This window comes from Cydia splendana, chromosome 7 (genome assembly GCF_910591565.1).
Source record: "Cydia splendana chromosome 7, ilCydSple1.2, whole genome shotgun sequence".
Lineage (NCBI taxonomy): Eukaryota > Metazoa > Arthropoda > Insecta > Lepidoptera > Tortricidae > Cydia > Cydia splendana.
The window spans coordinates 17591638-17617779 of NC_085966.1; the positions used below are offsets into that span (position 1 = coordinate 17591638).

The 26142-nt window shown below is 35.5% G+C and overlaps 1 protein-coding gene across 3 annotated transcripts in view; it reads right to left on the bottom strand.

Moving 5' to 3' along the window:
• Positions 1-26142, bottom strand: part of LOC134792409 (uncharacterized) — a 729291-nt gene that overhangs the window by 188358 nt on the left and 514791 nt on the right. Inside the window, exon 1 of one of the 3 annotated variants that reach the window (XM_063763704.1) lies at positions 20237-20426. The exons of the other annotated variants lie outside the window; for them this stretch is intronic. The gene's annotated coding sequence lies outside the window, so the exon portion shown is untranslated. Of the gene's footprint in view, positions 1-20236; positions 20427-26142 lie in introns of those variants that run through there. 3 annotated transcript variants of the gene reach the window in all.

Here is a 26142-nt window from a genome sequence, read left to right on the forward strand (position 1 = left end):
TTTGAAGACCTCGCGCTCACGTTACACTGGTTTTACCAAAGAATTAATCTTGTCAGCAGTCTTCCAACTAATTGGTATAACTTGGAATGGACTAGTATATACAATATGCTCTTTTATTTTCGTATAGTGTCCAAGGGCGGTTATCATAGCAATTTTCTTAATGTCCCGTTGATTGCTGTGTAGTTTGAATTTAATTTTAGGTGTGACTTCTAACAATATAGATAGTGGAGACACATTAAGTAGTTTGATGCGCAATTACTTTACAGATAAGACTTAACATTTCACGTTGCTTGAAACTTGAAATGGTTAGTGAATAATTGAGTTGGTCTTAATTTTTATCGTAGAATCTTAGAAATCTTTTTTTGTGCTGTACTCACGGCCCGATTCGAACTTTAAGATAAGTCAGTTAATAGATCTAGAAACGATATGGATTAGATATGTCAGTATATTTCTTCAAACAAAAACGTCACTTTTGACACTGACACATCTAACTCATATCGTTTCTAGTTCTATTAATTGACATATCTTAAAGTTCGAATCGGGCAGTTATAGGGAATTGCGCTCACAGTTAAAACTTGAACATAATAATAATAATACACTGCTTAGTAACTCTTCGTCATGATCAAGTAAAAATAAGCAAGAAATTTTCGGAAACAACAATACATTTAGGAAGTACAGACAAAAAGATTTGTATACAATAAAATAAAATAAATAAATAAATATTATAGGACATTCTTACACAGATTGACTAAGTCCCACAGTAAGCTCAAGAAGGCTTGTGTTGTGGGTACTCAGACAACGATATATATAATATATATATGTACTTAAATACATAGAAAACAACCATGACTCAGGAACAAATATCTGTGTCATCACACAAATAAATGCCCTTACTGGGATTCGAACCCAGGACCATCGGCTTCACAGGCAGGGTCTCTACCCACTAGGCCAGACTGGTCGTCAATGGTTGGTTGGTTGGTGGACAATAGATGGAATAAGAGAAAATAATTGAACTTAAAACATTAGGTATAAAACAATGATGCCAAAGGTAAAGTCCCCTTAAAGAACACGTTTAAATAATCATAAAACCAGTCATGTATATTATTTAAGTACTCGCAATATATTTACGACCACCGCTATTGAATTGTCAAAGCGGCTTACCCATCACGTAATTACTACACGAGAGTTGTAAAAACATTCATATTGACGAATTAAACATTTACATGACAAATTTACATTTTGTTTACTTCCTTGATATTTGCAACCGACAATACGCACTAGTGCGGTAAGTAACGCGAGGGAATAGTTTATTTATTTTAACAGCGATTTGTATAATGACTAAAGAGCGATTTTTTAGGAAGTTTAATTTGGCAAATGGTGGGAGGAGTGTAATGCTAGTGGTAATAAATGATCCTATTACCGCTGAAGGCGCTGCGCTGCCCTCAGGTAATGTCAAAATAAAATGTGTCTACCGCAAAATTGGGCTTTTCTGCACTTTTATTATTTATTCTTGAAGCTTGCCCATTTCAACTTTTGAGATTAAGAATAAGATTTTGTTGATTTTTAGGGCTCTGTAGTCAAAGGAACTGCCAACACGGCAGTTAAAGCGTTTAATTAGACGGATGTGTTTGGATTGGTTTGCACTGCCTAGCCTATTATTCGGTAAGTAGTGTAGTGACACTAGTGACACGCCCTACGAAGCAGGAGGTCCCGGGTTCGAATCCTGGTAAGGGCATTTACTTGTATCTTTATCACAGATATTTGTTCCTGAGTTATGGATGTTTCCTATGTATTTAAGTATTTATCTATTATAAATATCGTCGCATAGTACCTACTCACAACACAAGTCTTATTTATATAGCTTACTGTGGGACTCGAAGTCTCGAAGTCGATTTGAGCAAGATTGTTCCATAATTTCATTTTGCTACTGCAGCGAAGATGAAAACTATTTCCACCTGTGTACTCTGCAAACTATTTATCTTATCCAAAGCAGTCGTTAAAATAAGTAACGTGTAAATAAAACTGCCAATGAATGTAATTATTCTCAACGTCAATATGTATTGACGTGTGTAGGTTGTCGATGTACACAGAAGGCAAATTCTACTTAACTTACTTGTGTTAATGACAGTTCGTGTCATGACTGGTGTAATACGGTATGTATTTTACTATGTATGTAGTAAAAAACATATAATTTACCTACGTGATAACAACTTAACACGTTATGCACATAACTCTTCTATAACTCCTCGGATTTTAAATAAACCATTGTTGCACGTAGTGTGTCCTTATGCTTAACTTAAATGAATGTTGACCAATTTTTTGACAATCTGTCCAAATAAAATGTCAGTTACTTGCACGTCGACATATTTCAAAATATATTTGAAGTTAACCCTAACAAGTAAACTAGTGGCTCTGTGAGCTGTAGACCTCGCGAGCTGAGCTTAAAACTGAGTAAATGTATGGCTTCGTTGTTTAGAAGAATTTAGAGAATCAATTAGATTCTCTAATAAAACAATTAAAACCTTAACTATCGAACCTGCTTACAAAATTCGGGAATTGGTTTAGAAATGCGACCAGTAGAGTAGAACAGATGGACATACGAAACAATTTTTGGCTAACAGGCCAGTTCAAACGTACACTGATATCAGAATGACGTCTAACTGATGTCATTTAGTTATCGTGCATTTCGCTGGTTCTTGTCCGTACATGTATTGGCGCAAGCGAGACGCACGATGACTACTAAATAACATGATAAAAATATCATTCCAATGTCAGTGTACGGTCGGTGCCCCAACTTAAGTATCCACGTCGCCATACTAATTGTATAGAAAAGTGGATAGAGTTAGACCAAGAAAAGTCTGCAGAAATTTTGACAGCACACGCAGTGCCAATGTTATTTGTGCCAGTGTCAAAATGTCTGCAGACTTTTCTTGGTCTAACTCTACTTATGTTAGGGAACCAACATTACCTTTTAATTAGTGTCCGACCGAAGGTTCGGATTCGGTTTCGGCCAGTTTCGGCCAAAAAATCATGTTTCGGCTGTAGTTTCGGTTTCGGCCAAAAAACGGCCGAACCTTTCGGCCGGGCCGAAACTTACGAAATGGTACTTCGGACAAAGACCAAAAGTTGGGGAATAAGTAGGACAACAATATTAATACATATCTACATATAGGTACTGATTCATATATAGGTACAGAAATTAATTGGTTTATTATAAAACACAATTCCACTAATGAGAGGGCCACTGGACGGTCGACGCAGTCTTAAGAGGCTGTCAATACCTATAACGCGCACACTGTCTAATTGTATCGAAGTGAATGAGATAGCACTGTCGCACGTAGCCGTTGGCCGAGTATCAGCTCGGCCCGAGTCGAACAATGTCTTTTTCGCTCTTAAATATATAATCATTTTTCTATCTACCTCTAATGGCAAATTTTAAGCGAGGCTAAAGGCTACGCTCAACTAGGGCCGCAAAGTTGATTTTCTCAATAGTTAATATTTTGCGAAGCTGAACAGCTGACTATTGATTAAAACGAAGAAAAATCCCAAGTGTCCCCAGTACAGTTTTTCATACGAATGCTCGACTTTAGCCTCACTTTTTACCTTAATTTACCATTTGGTTTGTGTTCCACATGTCCTCTACTTCAGCTTAGCCTTTGGCCTCGCTGCGCCATGCTCGGCCTGCGGTCTTGCTTTTTAATACAATGGACATTGGTTGGAGTCTGTTTTAAAGTAACACTTGCACTGCATGTGTTATCAAAATCGTTGCAGAATTATCTTGGTCTAACTCTAGTAATTTTCTTAAAAAACTGCTTAAGTAACATCAATTTCAAGGACATTGGGTGTTGACACTTGACAGCCCCATAATATGGGTGTAAAAGCGGTTTTATGACATTTTTTCAACGATTTTAACAAGTCTACAAAAGTTTCGGTTTCGGTTTTGGTTTCGGCCGAAACTAGAGCCAAAGCCGAACATTCGGTTTCGGTTTCGGTTTCGGTTTCGGCAAAAAAACATGTTTCGGTCGGACACTACTTTTAATTAGCCTGTAAACTGCAACTGAGAAGCTTCGTGCGCGTTTGGTTTGCCAGTCTTTTCAGTCTTTGTTGCTCCTCGAGTCGCAATAGAAGGAGTTTCATGCTTTTAATTTTAGTCGAGTAAGAATTTAAATATCTAACTAATCTAAATTCTAAAGAGAACAGATTGTATAGGGGACGTGCATGAACTATAGGGGGCAGCACAGGAGCCGTCAGATCTTTGGCGCGAAGCGTAGATGTGTAGTTTATGATTCCGATGTAGCCCACATTATGGCAGAACCTACTATGCACAAGAAAACGTACCTTCGAGAACGGTTGATGGTAGCACTTGCTTTGGCAATGTACATGTGCACATATGTTTCCGATTCAGGCCACAAGATGGCAGGCCCTCCAACGCGCACGGTCCCTATAGGGGGCGTGCGTGAACTATAGGGGGCGGCATAGGAGCCGTCAGATTTTTGGCGTGAGGCGTAAATGTGACGTTTATGCTTCCGATGTAGCCCACAAGATGACAGAACCTATACTATGCATAAGGAAACGTACCTACAAAAACGGTAGATGGTAGAACTTGCTTTGGCAATGTACATGTTTCCGATTCAGACCACAAGATGGCAGACCCTCCAACGCGCACGGTCCCTATAGTAGAGGGTTATTGTCGTACTAAATTTTGTAGTCACTGTAAATCAGTGCTGTAAATTTACTGCCATCTTTCGATACAGGATTAAAATGAAAATGAATAAAAAATATCAATAAATGTATATATGTATGGATAAATGATTTCTTTTATTTTTAGAACGCCATATGATTTTGACCCATGTTCTTTTACTGATATGAGTAAAAATTGTTAAATATAAAATGGTGTCGCCATCTAGACGAGCATAGAGGCCAAAGGTATGGCGCCGTATATTCAAGAATCAAATTTTCTTTAAAGCGCAGAAGCCATCATCTCTTCCAAAAATTAAACGAATACGCTTAGCCCGCGCTTGATAAATAAAAAATACGTTTTTTTTTTCATTTTTTCAAAATAAAATAATAAAATAAAAAACAACAATTGATACGAAATTTAAGTATAAAAAAATACAAAAAGTTGTGTAGCAGCATACAATTACTGGGGATGGAACCAGGGACCTCCCGATGCAAACAAAAAAAGCGAACGTTTGCAAAATGCGCCATGATAGTTCTTACTAAAGCTGACGAAATTTAGCTACTCATTCTCAAGTAAAAACGAAATATCTAAATACCGCCAAAACCAGCGATACAAATTTTCTGAATTTTTGGACATTTAATCTATAAACATATATCAAAAAGAAAAAACTCTTATGATGTCGATACGACTATTTGTTTAGGCGACAGGTATCACGACTCCGCCATTATAAAAAAAATCCAAAAACCGGATTGACAAAAAAATTTTATTTAGTCATAGAATCTGGTCACAAAATTTCATGAGAATCGGTTAAGAATTGCGACCTGTAGAGGAGAACATCCGGAAATACAAAACTAAATATCTAAATACCGCCTAAACCAGCGATAATTTTTTTCTGCATTTTTTGCTATTAACTCTGTAAACATGTCTCAAAAAGAAAAAACTCTTATGATATCGATACGACTATTTGTTTAGGCGACAGGTATCACGACTCCGCCATTTTTAAAAATTTCCAAAAACCGGATTGACAAAAAAAATTTATTTAGTCATAGAATCTGGTCACAAAATTTCATGAGAATCAGTTAAGAATTGCGACCTGTAGAGGAGAACATCCGGACATACGAAAGCAAATTGCTCGAGTCAAAACGTAGACCTTCGCTACGCTTCGGTCAATAATAAATAAAATTTTGGGGACACTCTTATTCAAGTTCGACCTAGCGTCCTAGCCCCAAAACAAGCGAAGCTTGTACTATGGGTACGACATAACTCTCGATGTTATGTTATGTGTTAGGTACCTACCTACTACTTATATACTTAGATAAGGACATACTTAGACACATAATATAGAAAACATCATAGCTCAGAAACAAATACTTGTAATAAATACACAAATGCCTTGTCAGTATAATAAATTAATCCGGAAAATGGTGAGGGCTCAAAACTGTTGTCGTACTATTCAAAACATACCTATTGCTGTTTAAATGCAGTTTTTCAGGAAAAATAAATGCACCAGGAAATCTCCATTTCACCTTCACAAATCACCGAGAAAGGAAAACCAATTGATAACGAGCAGCTCTCATTGTTTCTCTTTTATCAATCACTCGTGACAAGGACGCGACGCGCAATCTATTATTTTATACATTTCAAGGTTAGATCTTGATCTCTTTAGAAAAGCTTGCTATCATCGACTGCACAAATCGCTGGCCCAATATTACAGGGTTCTATGTTTCACTTTTATCGAACTGAAATCTGAACATTGTCATAGTGACATTAAGTCGAATTTCAAATATCTTGAAAATGTAACATAGAACCCTGTAATATTGGGCCAGCGAAATGTCTTTACTACTACAAGGAATCATAAATAATAATCGTTGAGTGTCGTGATGATAGCGACTCTTTCGTAGAAGTCAGTTTAGTATCAAGATATTTTTGTTTGTGCAAGTAGCATAATACCTATGTATAGTTTTGCATCTTACTGTACCGGATTACTTTTCCTATAGTGGGGTAGGGGGTTATTTATTTCTCTATGACCCTAATAGTAATTTGATAAACACAGCAAAACATATTTAAAAACTGACTTTATAGTCCTTGAAATATATTAGTTATCAAGATTTTATATAAACTACCTAGTAAGGTCTGCTCTTAGTTACAAGTCTTAATATTATTAATGACAACAGGCCCGATTTTAATAATGCTTATAAGGATCACAACGGACACGATACCAATCTGTCAGTGTCAAAAGTGACGTTTTTTGGTTGAAGAAATGTCACTTTTGACACTGAAATATCGGTATCGTACCGCTGTGACTTCTTACAAGCATTGTTAGAATCGGGCCGAATGTGTTTACTATAATCCTCAACAAACAAAACATAGGCAGATTATCAAGTGCAAACACATGTAAACAATGGTAACATATCATCAACTCGAGAGGCCCTTTGGCCACTTAGCTTTTGACAGGCCTTGGCCCTTTTGCCAATAATTTTTCCTTAATAAGTAAGTACAGTAGAGTCCGGTTATAACGACGCCCAAGGGACCGCTGATATTACGTCGTACTAACCGGACGTCGTACAAAACGAACTGCCAATTTTAATATATTTTTTTAATCAAAATAATTACATCATTTTGTATTTATTAATACTTATGCGATAATGAAAGAAAAAGAAACATTTCTTTTAAAATATTTATTTACGTTAGTATTACGACACCTTGTCTTAAATGGAGAGACTTGTGTGTTTAGAAGAAACCACTTTTCAAGGTACGCGTACTCACTCGTCTTCCGCAAATTACTCGAATCCCGTAAAATATAAAGTCTTAATTCTTGGGGATCTAATCAAGATGACGTTGTTTTATCACACATTTCCTATGGCCACCTCCTGTGTCCATCATCAGATCAGCTCGAAGGTACTTACCTACCAAAATATTACATAATTATGTATGTGAAGTTCAAGCTCAATTGAATAATGGGAATTGGGTTTTATTTAGTTTGCAAAATTACGAAAAGTCACATGACTATTTCATCTTGCTACGTATAGGCAAAAGGGGGAGGGGAGTTGGGTGCGCGGGACGGAGTAAGCTTCTTACCAACAATTTATTTGTAAAAACTAAGTCGCTCGTCGTTGTAACCGGACTTGACGGACTTATTTTGAGTCAATTTCCGTCGTTAAAAGCGATCGGTCGTTATAAGCGGAGTCGTAATAAACGGTTGTGCTTTCATAGTAGCTTGTACTAAAACCAAACAAGTGCCTATACTTTCGTCGCTATAAGCGGTTGGTTGTTATATGCGAAGTCGTACTAACCGGACTCTACTGTACTTATATACTTTGGTTTGGTGGTGGAAATTTTTGCACATTTATAATGAAGATTTAACGATCTTGAGTTTTATAATGATTTAATTAATTATATATAATGTCAGTAGTAGCTTAATGCGTAGATTTATACAGGATTAGCTATTCGAATTTTAATCACCGTGTCATATTGACAAATGTTTCATGCAAATTATCTGTAGAAAAAAACCAGTTGAAAACACTCTAACACACACAATCACAAAGAATTTAATTTACTTAAGTACCTCACTTTTTTAACCAGTTGTGCGATAGCATTATGTACGAGTATATACTTACCATGTGGAAAATTTTATTTGTTGATTATTTCTCACGTGGCGAGCGTATCTAAGTAACGTTATAAAAAAATAACGTACTTAATAAGTAATAATATTCGTTACTAATTCAAAATATTTTGCTGCGTACTTTACATTATATTTTGCTGCGTATATTTAAGCATACAGCGTGTAGAGATTTCGTGTAGAAATTCTTCGAGATAGAGCTGGATCATTCCGAGCCTACTGTGATATAAAATGTCAGTTTTCTTTTGACAACGAATTATGTTAGGCATTAATTTACGAGACGCATAATTCTAACGCTACCAACCGCAACGCGATTCCTCGCCAAACCTTTTTTTTACATTTTTCCTATTCAGTTGTAACGGTCGCAAACGTTTCTCTTAAAACAAAATTAGTTAAGTATTTAAGAAACTATTTTTTAATCTACACAAAAACTATTTTTTTTTGTGTTTTTAAGCATTTTAACTAAAATAGGTTTATATTATCTATTGTACTCAGTGCTATATTTGTCTACCGTTCTTCATCAATTCTCATCTACTCAAAGGTTAACTGGAAGAAATCCCTTAAAGGAATAAGTTTGCCTTTGTACTGCCTACCCTGTGCCATAAATTTGTGTTTTGTACAATAAACAGTTTATACAGTGAAACCTGGATCCTGGATAACTGGAACTTCAAGGGTCCTGCAAATTTGTCTCACTTAAAGAGGTATCCCACTTACCCAATGTCTCAGATAGCCAGGTGTAAATAAATATCTGTCTCATTTATAGAGGGTACCACTAATAGAGGTGAAAATATAGGTCATTTCAGTTACAGAGGTGCAATTATTAAATAAAATAACGTATTTTGGAAACATTTTGCATAATTTCGAGACTGCTTCAGAGAGTATTGAGACTGAATTATATGAGTTTTCTAAAAATAGAAACTTCTAAGTACATTCAATTTGATACCTACAGACTTCGTTGTATGTGTTTCCACATTCGTAAACTGGTACCTACTGTTATTTTTAAGTAAGTACTAAGATTTTAACCTTCGTAATATTTTAATTTAAACGAATGTGGGTAGTTCTTAGTCTTAGATATTATCATATGTGGGTAGCTGAAATAAATCGGTGTTTGACCAAGCCTCTTGTCTTTTACTACACTAACGTCCGGACGTTAGCTGTAACAAACGAAAACACAAATAATTTAGGTACAAGTGCGGACATTTATTTGCAATAGTCCGAGTTAAAGAGGTTTTAAAATTATAAATTGACGTCATATCAGATACGGAGGTATATAATTCAAAGAAAACAAATTAGCAAATTTTTTCTATATTTCTTAAAAAAAATAGTCTCAGTAATAGAGGTAAAATACACTCTCTGTCTCAATTACAGAAGTCAATATGACTGTAAAATCTAAAGTACTAATCCCAGTTATAGAGGTTTGTTTTGTCTCACAAACAGAGGTAGGTAATTCAGTGCTAAAGTGTCGGGACCGCAACATCAGTCCCAGCTATGGAGGTTTCCCACTTATCCAGGTCCCACTTAACCAAGTTTCACTGTACATACATACATATTATGAATAACGGCATAAGTGTTTACACGAGTAGCGCTACTGAATCAAAGTGCGGTCGGGCCATTTGAGTGCCTTTCATATAAAAGATAAGACTGTTGCACCTGCAATCAATAGACTATACACGACGAAAACTAATAAATAACAATTAAATAAAACAATTGACCAACTTGTTTAGGTACCTGCAGCGGTGTCATGGTCGCATTTTTATCACTTGTCATGTCATGCGTCACTTTCGCACTTACCTACTCAATTGTTAGAACGTGACAGGCGTGATGACAGATGATAAAAAACCGACCATCTTAGCCCTACAGATATTGTATTTAAGTGATAGATACGAGTTGCAAAATAATGATTATAATTGTATTTAACGAATGTAATTCCTTTCGTGCACACGTTCGAACACAACATGTTCACATTCAACAACGGTAAACCTGTAATCATACTCTTAGGTACAAACTGTCAGAAATTATTTCATAGCTATCATATTTAATCACATTCTTCAATGAGATTAAATCCATTATATTGAATAATTTAAAAGCACATGCAATTAAAGTATTAACGATGTGATTATAAATAATATATGATCATATAAAGAATAGCTACGTACCTATTAATACGCTTTTGCTATATTACTTCACAATTAAAAGTGAAAAAAAGGCTACAAAAAGTGTGTATAAAAGGTTTTTTTAAATAAAATAGTTTCTTGAATTATCAAGAAAGTTATAGTCACGTTAGCAATTTAATAAAACGCCACATTTACTACTAAAAGATACATCAAAATAATATCCTATTGTGAACCTAACTAATGGCGGCGTGTGGTAGTAAAATTTACCGGCTATAAACATCAAAGAGCCTGGAGCGAAAACGCAATCGTAGAAATACTAGAAATCGAGGTGTGCTGCGAAATGGCCCGTACAAAATCAAACAGCAAATATCTAGGGAAAGTCGCACTTTGCGTTAAGTACGACATTTTGTCGTGGAATTAAGCACTACTTTTATTTATTTAGTTATTTGGTGGGAGAGCATGAAATCATCTTCAAATTACAATATTGAGACATACTTAGTCTTTTTCAGATTATTCATGTGCATATTCCGTATTCCTAATATGTCACTTATAATACCTAAAAATTTGACGCAACAGATCAATCAGATCATGTGTCACTTATTAATTAGATGGAACAGATTGATCTGTGAATTATTTTGAGTAAAGTTAAGTACAGTTAATATGTTTCATTGATGATCTTATTAATTACATTTATCAAATATATTATTAGTGTATTTTCCAAGGTTATAGATCAGAAGACCGAAAAATATGTTAACCTACAATTGTAGGATATGAACAACATAGTAAACAACTTTTAATATATTAGCGAAAAATAAATGAAACGAGGTTGTGCACGGCACGGAAGTACAAATGAAAGATTGATCGGTGACCTGACCTACCCAGGTATATTTTTAAGGAATACCACGCCATTAAATGGCTCACGCAAATTTTCGGTCTTTGCAAATAAAAATTACCTATATAATGTTTACTTACTATTCCAATTTCAGCTAGAAGTCTGTCAGGACCTAGGTGGAGATTTATAATTTGTATTCAGAGCTCTGAAGCTAAAGGAAAACTAGTGGGATGTTGTTTTAAAGCTTTTTGACGGTCCTAGACAAAATAGTGTTTTGTCACGGGATTTGGCAATGTCCCTTGACTATTAGGTACCTACTTAAGTGTTCAGAATTATAATAAGTACTTAATAAAACTAATGTACTTAATACTTTATATTCCGATTTAATACAGAAGGTAGAGCATAAAATTGAAGAGCTTTAGAGTTGTTTCCCACTGACGTCCAGTTTTTTGCGGGTACGGTTTTCTGCAGGATCCCGTTTTAGTAGTATAGGTGCTAATATAGTAACTTTCACACGAGGATTCTGTTTGCGGGATCCTGCATGCATAGGTACTACAGGACACGGGAACTGCAAAAAACCGTACCCGCAAAAAACTGGACGTCTTAGTGGGAAACAGCTCTTAGAGGGGAAAAGAATTTGTAAAATTTGTAGTAGGTACATTTTATACTAGTGTATGGGCTGTTCCATTTCTATTTTAAAACGGCCTTCAAGCCGCTAAAGAGAGGTACCGGGTTGCCCTACACTCATTTCCGTTAATAAATGAAGAAATGTAAATACAGAGTTATTTTAGGAACCAGCGCAACAATGGCTTAAGTAATGATTAGTTTGTATAAGTTCAAGGTAAACCTTGATTCTTTAGGACAAATAATAATATTATCGTGAGTAACATATTTTAATTTTTGAGAACACACACTGAAAACCATACACGACTCAAACCATATGCCGCTATTGATTAGGAATAATGAAATAAACAGTTGATGGTTGTCAGGTCGCGGGAACGTACAACGTATGTACTATGTATGCAGCAAACTAAGGATACTATACTCTGGAAAACCCACATTGTCAGTAAAAAACCGGGCAAGTGCGAGTCGGACTCGCGCACGAAGGGTTCCGTACCATTATCTATAAAAAACGGTCACCCATCCAAGTACTGACCCCGCCCGACGTTGCTTAACTTCGGTCAAAAATCACGTTTGTTGTATGGGAGCCCCACTTAAATCTTTATTTTATTCTGTTTTTAGTATTTGTTGTTATAGCGGCAACAGAAATACATCACGGTTCGTGAAATACAGCCTGGTGACAGACGGACGGACGGACGGACAGCGGAGTCTTAGTAATAGGGTCCCGTTTTACCCTTTGGGTACGGAACCCTAAAAAGGCGCGAAAGTAAAATTTTCTATGGGAGGATAACCCTTCGCGGCTACATTTTATGAATTGGCCGCCATTATTTCCCGTCAGTAGAAAATGGACCGAACTATACTACTTTTTGTAATTTTAAGGTTTGATAGCACCTAGATAGATAAAAACTTTATTCCAAAACATCATCGTAACAAAAAAAATTGAACTTATAATACGAAAAAAAACTAAAACTTATGTCTAAGTACTATACTAAACTAATTACTAACTAACTAAATACTAGGATTTTTTAAAGTCACGACTGTGTAGTGAAAAGGCGCCGACTCAGCACGTGCTGCAGCATTGCTGCACAGCGCTGGTATTCTGCCGGGACCTAGCAGTGCGCCCGCAGACTCACGGTATGATCAACCACCAGTGACAAAAATGACTAAAAAGTAATACAGATACCTAAATATATCATGCATCTGGATATATCCGGCCATGGAAACCCAGGCTGCAAAGTTAACGAGTCAACGAGGGAGTTGCGAGGGGGAACATAATGCCTTCCTCTGACATTGATCATGAACTAAACTAATTGAAGGATGTGTGACTCGTGTGGATACATATCAATTTCATTTTAAGCGTAGACTGAATATGAGAGCGAAAAATTAAGTATGTTATAATGATGATAGATGTTGATGATGATAGATGCGCATGTCAATATTATTCTAAATAAAGAATACCATTGATCTGAAAGGACACTGAGCCAGTTTTTATCACGTTTTAACCGTTTGTTTCGTTAATTCAAATATTGTGTTTTTCTACTGGAATGTGTACCAGGTATTGATGAACCGGACAAGTGCGTGTCGGACTCGCCCACCGAGGGTTCCGTACTTTTTAAGATTTGTTGTTAAAGCGGCAACAGAAATACATCATCTGTGAAAATTTCAACTGTTAGTATGGTTCATGAGTCATGAGATACAGCCTGGTGACAGACAGACAGACGGACAGTCGAGTCTTAGTAATAGGGTCCCATTTTTACCCTTTGGGTACGGAACCCTAAAAGCGAACCTAATTATAAATGTGTAATTCAATTTAAAAAAATATATAGAGACATTATAAAACCACAATGAACCAGTTCTGAAAAGGTAACACAATATAAAATGTTGTGATTTACACTCATAAATGACGATGACACCGGGAGCGTGTCACATGTAACGTCCGATACCATTTCAAATTGGACCTTCCCAAGGTCGCGGCGAGCGTGACGAGGTGATGCGTGACACTTGCGCGAGCGCACGCTACCCGGGGCCCGATTCAGTTTCAACTACTTGTTACGGTTTTGATATTATTTTCGTACGATACAAGATCGCTCATTTTTTTTATTGACAATTTTACAGAAAAAATACAATATTTAGTACCTTAATCTAATGTTTCGCCAAACTGTGGGACAGTTTGTTGGCGGTGCGCTCTAAACTAATCTTAAGCTAAATAGGTACACTAATTGTTAAGTAACAAGTTAAGTTGTCATTAAGAACATATAAATTTACTTATATGTATGTATCCTAAATCTATCTTGCGAGACAGCATCACATCATGTTGATTGGTGCATGCGAAATAAAGTCGTGCGTGAGATGCGCGCCAATTATCAAGATGATTCTCGAGGTCTTATCAAAACCACTTCAAAACAATGACAAATTGTTAAAGTAGAATCGATCTAGGTGGTGTTACATTCGCCTACCGAGTTACTTCGAAAAATCAGAAGCCGTGTTAGAACTTAACTGGATCTGTATTTTAAATGTAATATTGATTTGAAAACACTATTAGATATTGAATTGACATGGAATGGCTTCGGTATAGATGGTAGGTTAACTAAAGCTGAAGTTTATGTTGGTTCAGTTGAGCGGATATGTTTTGTAAGTGTTCGGAATAACTACTACTCAATCAAATAGCTTTACAAAAACGCAACACATTCACATTATTTCTATGAACTTGCTGAGTTTAGTCATATAGGTAATATGTGCCACAGCTTCTTTGTAAGCCGTATGCCAACTACGTCAATTTCACGGATGAATATGTTGTGCACACGATGATTTAACACATTACGGTCTCAGTGCGAATAGGGGTGATTGTTATTAAAATTGGCACTATACTACTAATAAAAAAAAAAACCATACATTACAGAATAAAAAATAAAATACCATAGAAATGAGAAATATCAGAGAAATGCGAAAAAAGGTACCTAGCTTAACCTTCTGTTATAAATATAAGACATACCTACAATATCCAGCTCAAATCGGAGTCGGATAAATAAGACAAAACTTCGTGTAACTTCGTACCCGCGGCGACACGAGCACGCTTGATGAAAAATTCTAAGCGGTTAAAAGGTTAAGATACATTATACTGAATAAGTTTACTACGGTTATGAAACACTTGCGTCATAATTTTATGGTGGTCTTTATGACTGTGACATTGTAATAATACTTATTACTTTATCATTTTTCAAACTCTAACGTCCAATATAGTTAGTTTCTCCAGTTGTTTAAGAAAATCTCTAAATTTAATTTGGAGCCAGGTAAGAAACTTGAAAGTGCGAATCGCGCCACTACGATTTATACAATCACATTTGATACAAAATCGGGATAGTGACACCATTATATGGTGTAGATACTAAACTCTAAATCAAAATTAAATACCTAAGTTATAAATTTTATATCTTATTTAATCACACAAAAAAAAACATGGTGAAGTTTTTCTCATGGTCGTAGGTACGTGGCATGTTCACGTGTCAGCAAACCATAAAAAAATTGTTCTTGCGCCTGATCTCGGCTAAAGCTAAGCAATGACCAAGACATTGTGGCGGGTCCAAGTTCGCCGGAATCGCTAGTAACAAATGTACGTAATTATGTCGTGCTTACCAGTATAATAATATATTTGAAACACTAAAAATAAAGAATATGGTTTAAATTAAAATTTACTTAAATTTTATTGATTTTAGTATTTGTACCTACTATTTATATGTGAATCATCCTTTTTTTTTCTATACTTACAGCAAAAGCGAGCTTCGCCTTTTAGCAAACAAAAGCACGTTCGAGGAAATGGTGATCATAAACGCTAATGACTAAGACGTATAGTTAGAAAAAAAGTGTGTGATCTAACGAAATGCGTGGTCATCTGATCATCAACTTAAGTACGTACATGTACGGCTTGCTTTGGAGCGCAATAACATTGGTACCTACTATCGTGGTGAACAAGCCTCCTTTATCGCGCCTTATAATCGTCTGTGAGCCTAAAACGTTCGAACAATGACACAATAAAAGGATTGTGACAACGCTTAAAATCAAACCACAGTTTAATGTTGAAATGGTTTTATATTACGAGAAATTTATGTTTTTGGGTATTAGTTAAAACAGACCTGCTTAAATTGTTAAAGTATACGTATCTGTATAAGTTAAATATAAAGAAGATAGTTTAATGCTACAAAGTGTAACGTTACTTCTTAGTTGTCGATAAAAGTTACTTTGATTGAGGGTAATCAAAATCTAAAGACATTTTTTGTGAAAGAAATTAGAGTTTGTTATCCCTTCCATTTCTATTGTAGATTTTGGTGAAGTTGAAATGTAAACCTTATGTCAACAAACTTAGAAATCAATTCAATAGTTTTAATTTTAGTTTATTTCTAGCTTAATGGCATTGTTTGCAGATGTGTCAGCTTAATACAAAAAAAAATATTTTATTTTGAGCCCATATTGTCCCACGGTTGGGCAAACTGCCCTCCTAAGCTAAAAGGCAGTTTTTCGACATTTTGCCAAAATTGACTTTTTGTGATATTCGTAATGTAGAGATCGAGATGCATCGACCACTTTGGCCCGTTTTCCGATAAGTGGCTTAGTTTTCGAGAAAAATATCGTAAAAAGACCGTATTTGCACTAATTTTCTAAGCGTTCCTAGTCTAAAAAGCGACTATTTGACAAAGCCAGGCTAAAACAACGTATATGCAGCTATACATTTTTTTACGCTCTGGTTTGCGTAAAATCTTATCCACTATGTCTAGCCTAAAATAACGTATAAGCCAAAAACTAGGCTAAAAATACGTAAAAGACGCTATACGCGCTTTAAGATTAGGATCTTTAGCAAAATTTTAGATCTGTAACTAGTCTAAAAAATCGTATAGTATTTTTTTTTGTTTAAATGTCTCATACGTTATTTAAGCCTAGTATCACTTAACTTTTTTACGTCACCATAATAGTCTTTAGAAACGTATAAATGTTATACGTTCTTCTTATTTTGTATGGACGTCGTATTAAACGCAAACGAACTTTTATAATGGTTGAAAGTGCGTCTAACTAGTCTATAACGCAGTAAATGCTCCAACCTTCGTCATGCTCCCCGCGCGCCGAAAGACACCCTTATGCTAAGTAAAAGCCGTCAGCCGCAAGCGCAGGCTTGTGGCTGCCGGTATGCGAGCGGAGGTGGCATTTTGCGCGCGAAATATTGACCGAACGCCAAAGTAAGAAAAATACTTTATTGTTGCATTACCATCATATGTTATCAATAATATGTAGTGTTTACAATCAGTACCTTCGAGTATTATCATTTTTATCAAGGTATATACTTTAAAATTGCCTCGCAAATACTTACGCTCGACAGCAAATACGTCTTTCTAGCGTAGTTTGTGATGATGAAATTGTTCATACGTACTTTTCTACAGCAAACGTTGTTTAAGTTTTATTTTTTCATTCGACGGTTTGACTGCTTTTATTTAAATAAAATCAAATTTATATTAGAGCTAATTGTATCGTATGTATAATTCCCTATAAGCCAAGTAGGTATTTGACATTACGAAGAGTTTAAATCTTATTGAAAAATGTTTTAAAGGGAAATTTAATGAGAATTCTTATGGACGGAATAACATTTTCCGCCTAAGTATTTAGATAACCAGGACAAAGGACCATGGGCATCTTTGTATGGAACCTGGGTCCATCCAAAAACCAACTGAGAGTTATATATATATTAGGCCATTAAATACCTAAGTGGGTTTTATAAAAAAACAATATGTATCTTAAAATAAGTTGGTATGTTTGTGTATTAGGTAATAGTTGTATGTTAAAATAGTAAAAGCTATGAGTTTGTAATCTAATAGAAAAATAATTTTATTAAAATTTGAATCTGATTTTTAATTAGGTACAACCGCTAAAATGCGTTTTAGAATTAAATAAATGACAGAGTATGTGCAGGAATTAATACGAGTTTAATTTTATTGCTAATGTAGACTACACAACTCGCTAACGTCTTACCGTGCGATGAAACTCCGATGATTCGATGCCTATTGATAACAAACTAAAATAACTATTAGAGATGCCACGAATTCGGTTAAACATTATGTATTATTGTGAGTTACGTGTATGCGAAAACTGGTCACCTACAAAGATAGATGGTTGCTAAGATTTAAGTCAGCAGCAAGCTGAGATCTCCATACAAACGTAGTTACGCTCCCATTTTAAAACGATTAGGTAGATTGCTCTAAAACTTTGTACTCATTAAAGGATAAGGTATATCTATGCCTGTAATTAATGTGTAGCTTCAGATACCATAATAAAAAAAATACAGCGAATATAAGTTTTTCATACACAACTTATTTTTCCTCTATTTCATTAGTTTTGTTGGAATATAAACTAATTAGGTACTGGTATAGATATACCTTATGTTATTGTATGTGCAATTTATTACAATCCAATACGTTGTTTTAAAATGAGTACGAATCTCCGTTTTTATGGGAAGTAATAATTCGGCTGAGCTTATTGCGGACTCTTTTAAGTTTCGTTGCTCATGCTCATTAGAAGTACATGTAATGTCATTAGTAGAGTCGAGTAAATCTAGCCTATGATACAAATAAAATCAGAAAGACTGTACACATTAAAAATTTGTACATATTATGGGGTTATTCCCACCAGTTAGGTATCTACTTACTACTACTGGTAACAACTTGGTGGTAGATACCTAAGTATCTACCACCAAGTTGTTACCAGTGGTAACTACTGGGAATTTATTTCCCACCTTTCTTCCCAGTAGCTACCACCAACTCAGTTTTGTGGTAATTACTGGGAAGTTTTTTTCCAGTAGTTACCACTGGTAAATGGTGGGATTTTTTCCCTAGTAGTTACCACCAACATTTTTTTACAGTACAATTTAAATGTCTTTTATTATATGAACAAAAAACACTATACTACTAAGCTTTTATTAAAAAAACGAGGTCCAGCGATTACTTTTTGCATTATAATCTTAATTACCATACAAAATTAACATATAAATCGGGTTATTCCCACTAGTTACCATCAAGTTGTTATAGTTAAATAGTAATAAAAACAGTATAAGTAGAATACTATAAAAATAGAGGCTTTATTGAACCCTAACAAAATTGTAGTAACTACTGGGGAAAAAATCCCACCTTTTACCAGTGGTAACTACTGGGAAACAAATCCCATTAGTTACCACTGGTAACAACTTGATGGTAACTAGTGGGAATAACCCAATTTATGTGTTAATTTTGTATGGTAATTAAGATTATAATCCAAAAAGTAATCACTGGATCTCGTTTTTTAAATAATAGCCTAGTAGTATGGCGTTTTTTGTTCGTATATAAATAAACATTTAAACTACGTGTCTATTTTTTATTCCCATTTCTTCCATAAATACTAATCTATAAAACCGTATATTCGGTGTTTTTGGTGGTATACGTTTTTTTACACTAGCACGCTAGTCGAAAATCTGGACAAAATCTTAATTTTTCCTAGTATACTAACCAAAAAGGCCGAATAGCTGCTATAAGGTCTTTTAACTTAGGATTTCAAGTGGGAATTATTCATTGTTACTAAGCAAAAAGGCAGCATGTGACATATACGGCGTTTTTACCTAGTTTCTACTTCGTAACTAAGTTAGAACGCCGCATAACGCATGTTTACCGCCTTCTTGACTAGTACGACCTACACATTTTTAAGCTTAATACTAATCTAAAGTGTTTTTTTATAAAATTAAAAAAAACTGAGCTGTTTAGAAACATACTATAAATACCTAAAATAAGTACATATATATACCTACCACATACAAAAAGAAAAAATGGAAAAAGTATTTCCGTTTCGTAGAAATTCAAGAAAGATGGTTGGGTTGGTTTTTTGCGATTATCTCGAAACTAGCTTTTGTCGAAAAACTGCCTTTTAGACTAGGACGGCAGCAAAGGACTCCCTCTTATTCTTCCACGTATCCCACTAAATTAACTACAATTTATTTTAAGTCAAATATTCAAATCAGTCGTAATGGCATATTCGCAAATTTACCATGGATGCTAAGATTTGTGCAGATGGGTCGATCAACTATTTCTTGTTCTTATTCTGTCCCATCAGCCAGGAGACAATAGTAGCATAGTTTGTTAGAAAAACTGCTGTACCATTTTCTACAAACGTTCTTAGTAGATGTCCCATTATGGAAAGGCAAACTAATATTAACTAGTACTTTAAGAGTGACCCAGGAGACCGTAACCAGGGCAACTAGTGACAAGAAAAAGTTAATTCACCCAAATATCTTTGCACACCCGCTGTCAAACAGATTTTTAAGTGTCTGTACATAGATATAGATTCCATAGTAAATATACACTTACCGCTATCGTTATCGGTAACATCTGTTGTCAGCTGGACGACAACTGACACCTCATACGTGTCGGGCTCCAGAGTGCCTCGAGTCCACACCAAGGAACTATGATTGTGTCATCACCACACTGCACTGTCACGGCCACCAATCACAAGTCACTTAGCGTTACTGATCATGAAAACTGGACTTGTAACACTGTTTATGAATTCACTGCTGCCTTTCGGTTGATGGTTAAGCTCGATTAATTTTTCATAACTGTTCGTGTTTCGCGGACTTTCGTGGATTTGAATCTATCTTGAGTGATCAAACTGTGGATGATAAAGTTAATTTAAATGTTAATGACTACCTATCCAAATAAAAGAGACGTTTTATAGCAACCTTGTGCTTTATTTTCTTACTGCGAAAAGATAAGGCGTGATAAGACTAAAAATACTAAAACCGGTTTTTATATTTTTATTTTTATATTCATGTGCATTGTGTTCTTAAAAAAATGATGAAATACTCGTAGGTTTAATAGTAGGTATGTACAGCTTTTATGTATTTATCTTGTTTATCTGCAGTTGTAAAAATACGTGTAAATACTGATTTCTATTTTTCATCACGATAAGACGTTGACGTTGGGTATCAAATGTAACTGTCAAAGTAAGTACAGTTTTTCACGATTTCTTTCAGTAGTAAAATAATGTTCATGTCAAATAATATACTTCAATAGACATTGGTACAATTTATTAACTTTACTACCGATGTAGTTATAGCTAAGTCATTTAACATTCTAGCACCAAGTTTAACCTTGTGCCAACTTAATGAAAATCCATGGTCGCTATTTTACTTAATAACAGAATTATAGCTTAGTGCCTGGGAACGAAGATAGGTTTTTTCCATCTAAGAAAATTGACTACCTAAAGCCTAATTTAGTTTGCCAGTCCATCAATTCTAAAGGTCGTTACATTAATTACTTAACAATGGGTAGAACGAATTATTGAACGCTAGTGGTTAAAATGGCATGACAGTGTCCCCGTAAGTATCGCGAGCGATCGAAGCACGTGACGAGCCGGCCCGGAAAACGGCGCGCGCGCAGGCATAGACAGTCCTTGAAAACGGCAAACGAAAACAAATGAAAAACAACCAAATTAAAAAAAACACCTACTCTACTTTGTAAAGTGTCACGAGAACTCTAGAAAAACACATTAAACGCAATTCAATGTTGAGTTGAATTGTTATTTCCGCTAATCTCCGCTCATTTTGTACTGTTTATGTGGGACTGGCCATGTTCTTTACATCTCCGATCTCCATAACAATGATCATAGAACAATAACTGCAGATAAATAAGCGTTTTCCGTATGTACGTGGGACATGAATATTCATATTAGTTAAATAGCACTGCCACTGAGATTTCAGTCAGGTATATACTGTCGTTAAATTTTAAGCAAAATCTGGACTCACGTCAATTAAAATTCGCGCGTTTACCGGCGACAATGTCAAGTGCAAGATCATTGTAGGAAACGATAAGAGTATTGTTTATCACACTCGGCCCTACCACATCAAGATAAGTGCATCCCGTTCGAACAATGTGTAAAAAGGTGAAGAACACTTGATAAGGCACAATACGATCGGTACGAACCTGGTGTCGCGCGCGTGCGGTCCGCACGGAGATCGCCGCGCGAATGGCGGGCGAGTCTTCTGCTTTTGTTTACAACGGTAATTGCGAGCATTTTCACGGTGAGGAAAACTGGCTGCAACCCTCGTGAGAGCCACGTGAACTTGGCTGTTTTAAAGGACTTTGGAAGGGTAAGGCAGCTTTTTCTGTGTGATTAATATGATAGATAGTCTGAGACGTGTATGCAACCCTGGCTAGTTGGCGACTCACAGGATTAGTAAGTTAAAGACAGCTTTTTTCATTTGTTTTGCGTAGATAAATTCGAAGATATTCGTTAAATTGTAACAAGCGAGTGTGTGTAGGTAGAAGATGTAGTAACAAAACGATCGTCATGATTTTTTGTGCGTGTTACCTACCTTTCGACGGAGACTGCATGGTGACCTATCCGCAATGTTAATTATCAAAAATAACATAAGTAAGTTTTATTTTTAGGTTCATTCACAACACGATGTAGGATTCACAAATTTTTTGACAAAAACAATCGTTTCATTTTGTTTTCACGTCTCTTTATTCAAAATAATTAAGTAGGTAAGTATATTATAGTCTCAAAAGAAACACGTCACTTGCCGTGATAACTATTGTACACTCACACTGAGTTACATGTGATTGGTTCCTGACTTTAGAATCATTAGTTTATAACTGATTCTGACGTAAAATCAATTAATTTCTCGTTTGCTTTGATCGAGTTCTTGACCCTAATTTTCTGTTACCTACATGTAACCGTTCCGTTAGGTATTTATTTCCTCTGTATTGTTATTTATCTGTTATTGTCTTCTTTTATACCGATTTAAGAGAATATACGGAGCCAAACACATGTAAATAATAAAGACTGATAGTTGTAATAGTTGTATAATAAGGTATTTTCTTACAAGTCAAATCAGTTTCTTGTTTAGAACTGTCAAAACGTTCTGCCTTTATGGAATTTATATTTCGTGCATGATGTGACATAATTTATTTTAAATACAGGAAACATCCAATGTAAATTCCTAGTACATATATATTTATGATTAATTTTTGCAATGGACGAATACCTATAATTATATTTTTCGTATCAGCTTTTGTTTGACAAGTGCATTAGACCACTTATTCCAATAACGATGCTCATAGTGCCTTTATTAATATAGATACTTATAAGTATTATAATACCGAGACCTTGATAAATCGGGCCATTTACATATCGCTGGCTCAATATTACAGGGTTCTATGTTACATTTTCAAGATAGTTGAAATTCGGCTTAATGTCACTATGACAATGTTCAAATTTCAGTTCGATAAAAGTGAAACAGAACCCTGTAATATTGGGGCAGCGATATGGCGTATTTTGCATGGAAATTGACCGTCTTCATTAAACTTGTCTATAACCTAGCTAAATGTCGAATCAGTTAAACTAGTTCTTCAAAACTCGTCCACCTGTTTCCTTCTCATACATCTTCAAAAAGTTATTTCTGTTGGTAGGTGCTGTGACGTGGTATGTTTTAAATCTCGTAACTTTGACGATCATCGCGGTGAGGACTTGTAACGATATGAAAATTTACAATGACTGCTATAATGGCCACTACATATTAATTGGCGACTCTTAACAATAAGACTTCTTTTGGCTTGTTTCTTTCTGATTTGTTAGGAAAGGCCAACGCTCTTGAATTGCAAGAATACAGTAAACAATTGAATAAGTTTTTTTTTCATGGCGGAGCAAGATAAACGTAGATTAATATATTAAAATTTATTTTTGATTACTCAGTAAATCACTCGAGTTCTTTAATGAACAACAAAACGAATTTGAATTTCAAAATCACAATGTTGCAAAAACTTCTAAAATCAGAGTCCAAATAAATGGCTCAGTAAGTCTCAGTAATAAATTATTAGCACGTGTTTTTATTTACGGGCCATTTGATACCTGTTGAGAAATAATTAACATATGTAATGGATTTTTTGTCTCTTACGTCGTATATCGCATCAATCGGAACAGTTTTTTTATGGACAACACGTTTTGTTCATTGAATATGAATATAGTAGCTAACGTAAATGCTTTTGTAAGTAGCCCCGCAGACGTACTTTATTTAGTCACGCTGATCGGATCGATAACGACAAGATAAAGCATAAGTACTATGTCACTTCCTGACACCGTCCAATAGTGACAGAGGAGCGCTTTTGTCGTCATCGTTATCAACACGATAGGTGCTAACGCCTGCTTTTTTGCAAAATAGATAGACCTTTGACTTACTATGTATTACCTATATACCTACTTGGAAGTATGAGTAGTTTTGAGAAAAGAAACAATAGTCTTCCTACGAACTGTCAAATACATGACAAGTCTTTAAAGATAGAGGTAGGTAGAGTCCATCTAAAGCTAACTTTGCACCAAATCGATCAGAACAAATTTTGGTTCGTAGTTGCAAACGTCATAGCAAATTATGGTTCGTAGTTATAAACGTCATAACAAATTGTGGTTCGTAATTATAAACGTCATATTTTATAAAAAGTATATTGATGGCATTGCCTCACTCTGTCATTCATATGCCATTCAGATAACTTGGTCTGACTTTACGACAATTTCGCAACATGACGGCTATGTCACATCACAATATTTGCAATATCACGACCTGTCAAAAAGTTATCGCAAATCGCTCCCAGGCTTAAAGTTAAACAAGCAAAGCCGATTGTTTAAAAAACCCCGCACCCGTCCAGACCAGACGAGTTAATAAGAAAATTATCTTTAAGGATCATGAATGCAAACTGGGGGGTCGTTACAATTACATACCGCGATAAGACGAGTCCAGGATAACCAGTATAATGGTTTTCCGATCACTCGTAGTTGTCACTACTCGTACAGGTTAAGTAACAGTGGCTAGTACGAGAGCTTAACTTATCCATGCTCAGTGAATGAAAGAGAATACTTGGCCTCGTGACCGTCGACTTATATACGGACTGATGGCCAGTAATTTACAAAAGGGTTTAGTGAAATTAAGACTGAGGCTGTATTGCCAAAAGATAGTGATCATGCAAATAAGTGGTTTTAAGTTAATATTTAGACTGTAAAACGTGGGAAAATAAATGAGTTAAGTGCCTATAAATAGGTATAAATAAGTAAATCTGGATCCGATTAAATTTTCCGTACATTTACAGAATTCCCCACTTTTGATAGATACATTTTATTAATACGGAGAATTCCTTTAGCGGAATATTTTATATCATGAAGCGAATTGTTAAAAAACAATTTGCAAACAAAATTTTCTGTATAACTTTCCTACGGTACGTAATCTGTGTTAGATAATAATTCAATTTAATATGTGATTTTCCAAATGTTTTCGACTGATAAGATAGATAGATGGGTAATTATAGAGTTGGACCAAAGTAAATCTGCATGGCATTTGCAATGACATGTCTTCATTTAAAAAATAAGTTAACTTAGGCCCACTTGCACCATTCCACTAACCCGGGGTTAACCGGTTAAACCTGGAGTTACCATGGTTACCAGTACAATTTGACACTGAGTTAACTGTTTAACCGCATAACCCCGGGTTAGTGGGATGGTGCAAGTGGGCCTTAGACGGACTCTAAGTTTAGGGTTAAGTCAGTCGAGCGTAATTTTGTGAGTTGCGGGTTGCGTAATTTCAGCTGCATAATTTTTAATGTAAGGGCTTACCCCAAACTATGAGTCTTAACTCATCGGGTAAGAAACTATGTTAGCTTCCCCATCTTACCTTATGACGGCAGATAACTCATTTTGCGTCTCCGTGTGAACCAAACAGACGTTTTGTGTGAAGCCGAACGCAGCAGAAATGAGCAACCGAAATTACGCGACTCACAGCTCAAAAAATTACGCTTTTTTTTGTACTGTGCGCTCGTCTGGCTTCACCCTTATATACTACCATACAGGACCGTGTGGATGCGGCTTTAGCTTATCTCATGAATGTAAGAGCCACGTGTGGACGTAACGACGGTCTTACGGCGCGGTTCGGTGCTTCAGCTAACAACCTTTATCCTGTCGTGTAAAATGCGATTATCTTCTGTTAGTCAGCGTTGTCGTGGCGTGGAATCATTCTCTTATATAGCTATTAAATTAATGGAACAATAACTATGTAAATTAAGTATTGTTTTGTTTTGTTTTTAGTCTCTCTTTGTAACAAAGTGTAGCATCGTCACTATAAGCGTCACACATATAATGGCGCTTGTCAAGTCGGACAGAATATTCTTAGAGTCCGACCCCGCTATGTTTTTATACCAAGTGCTATATTAAATATGGTGCTCCTATGTCCTAT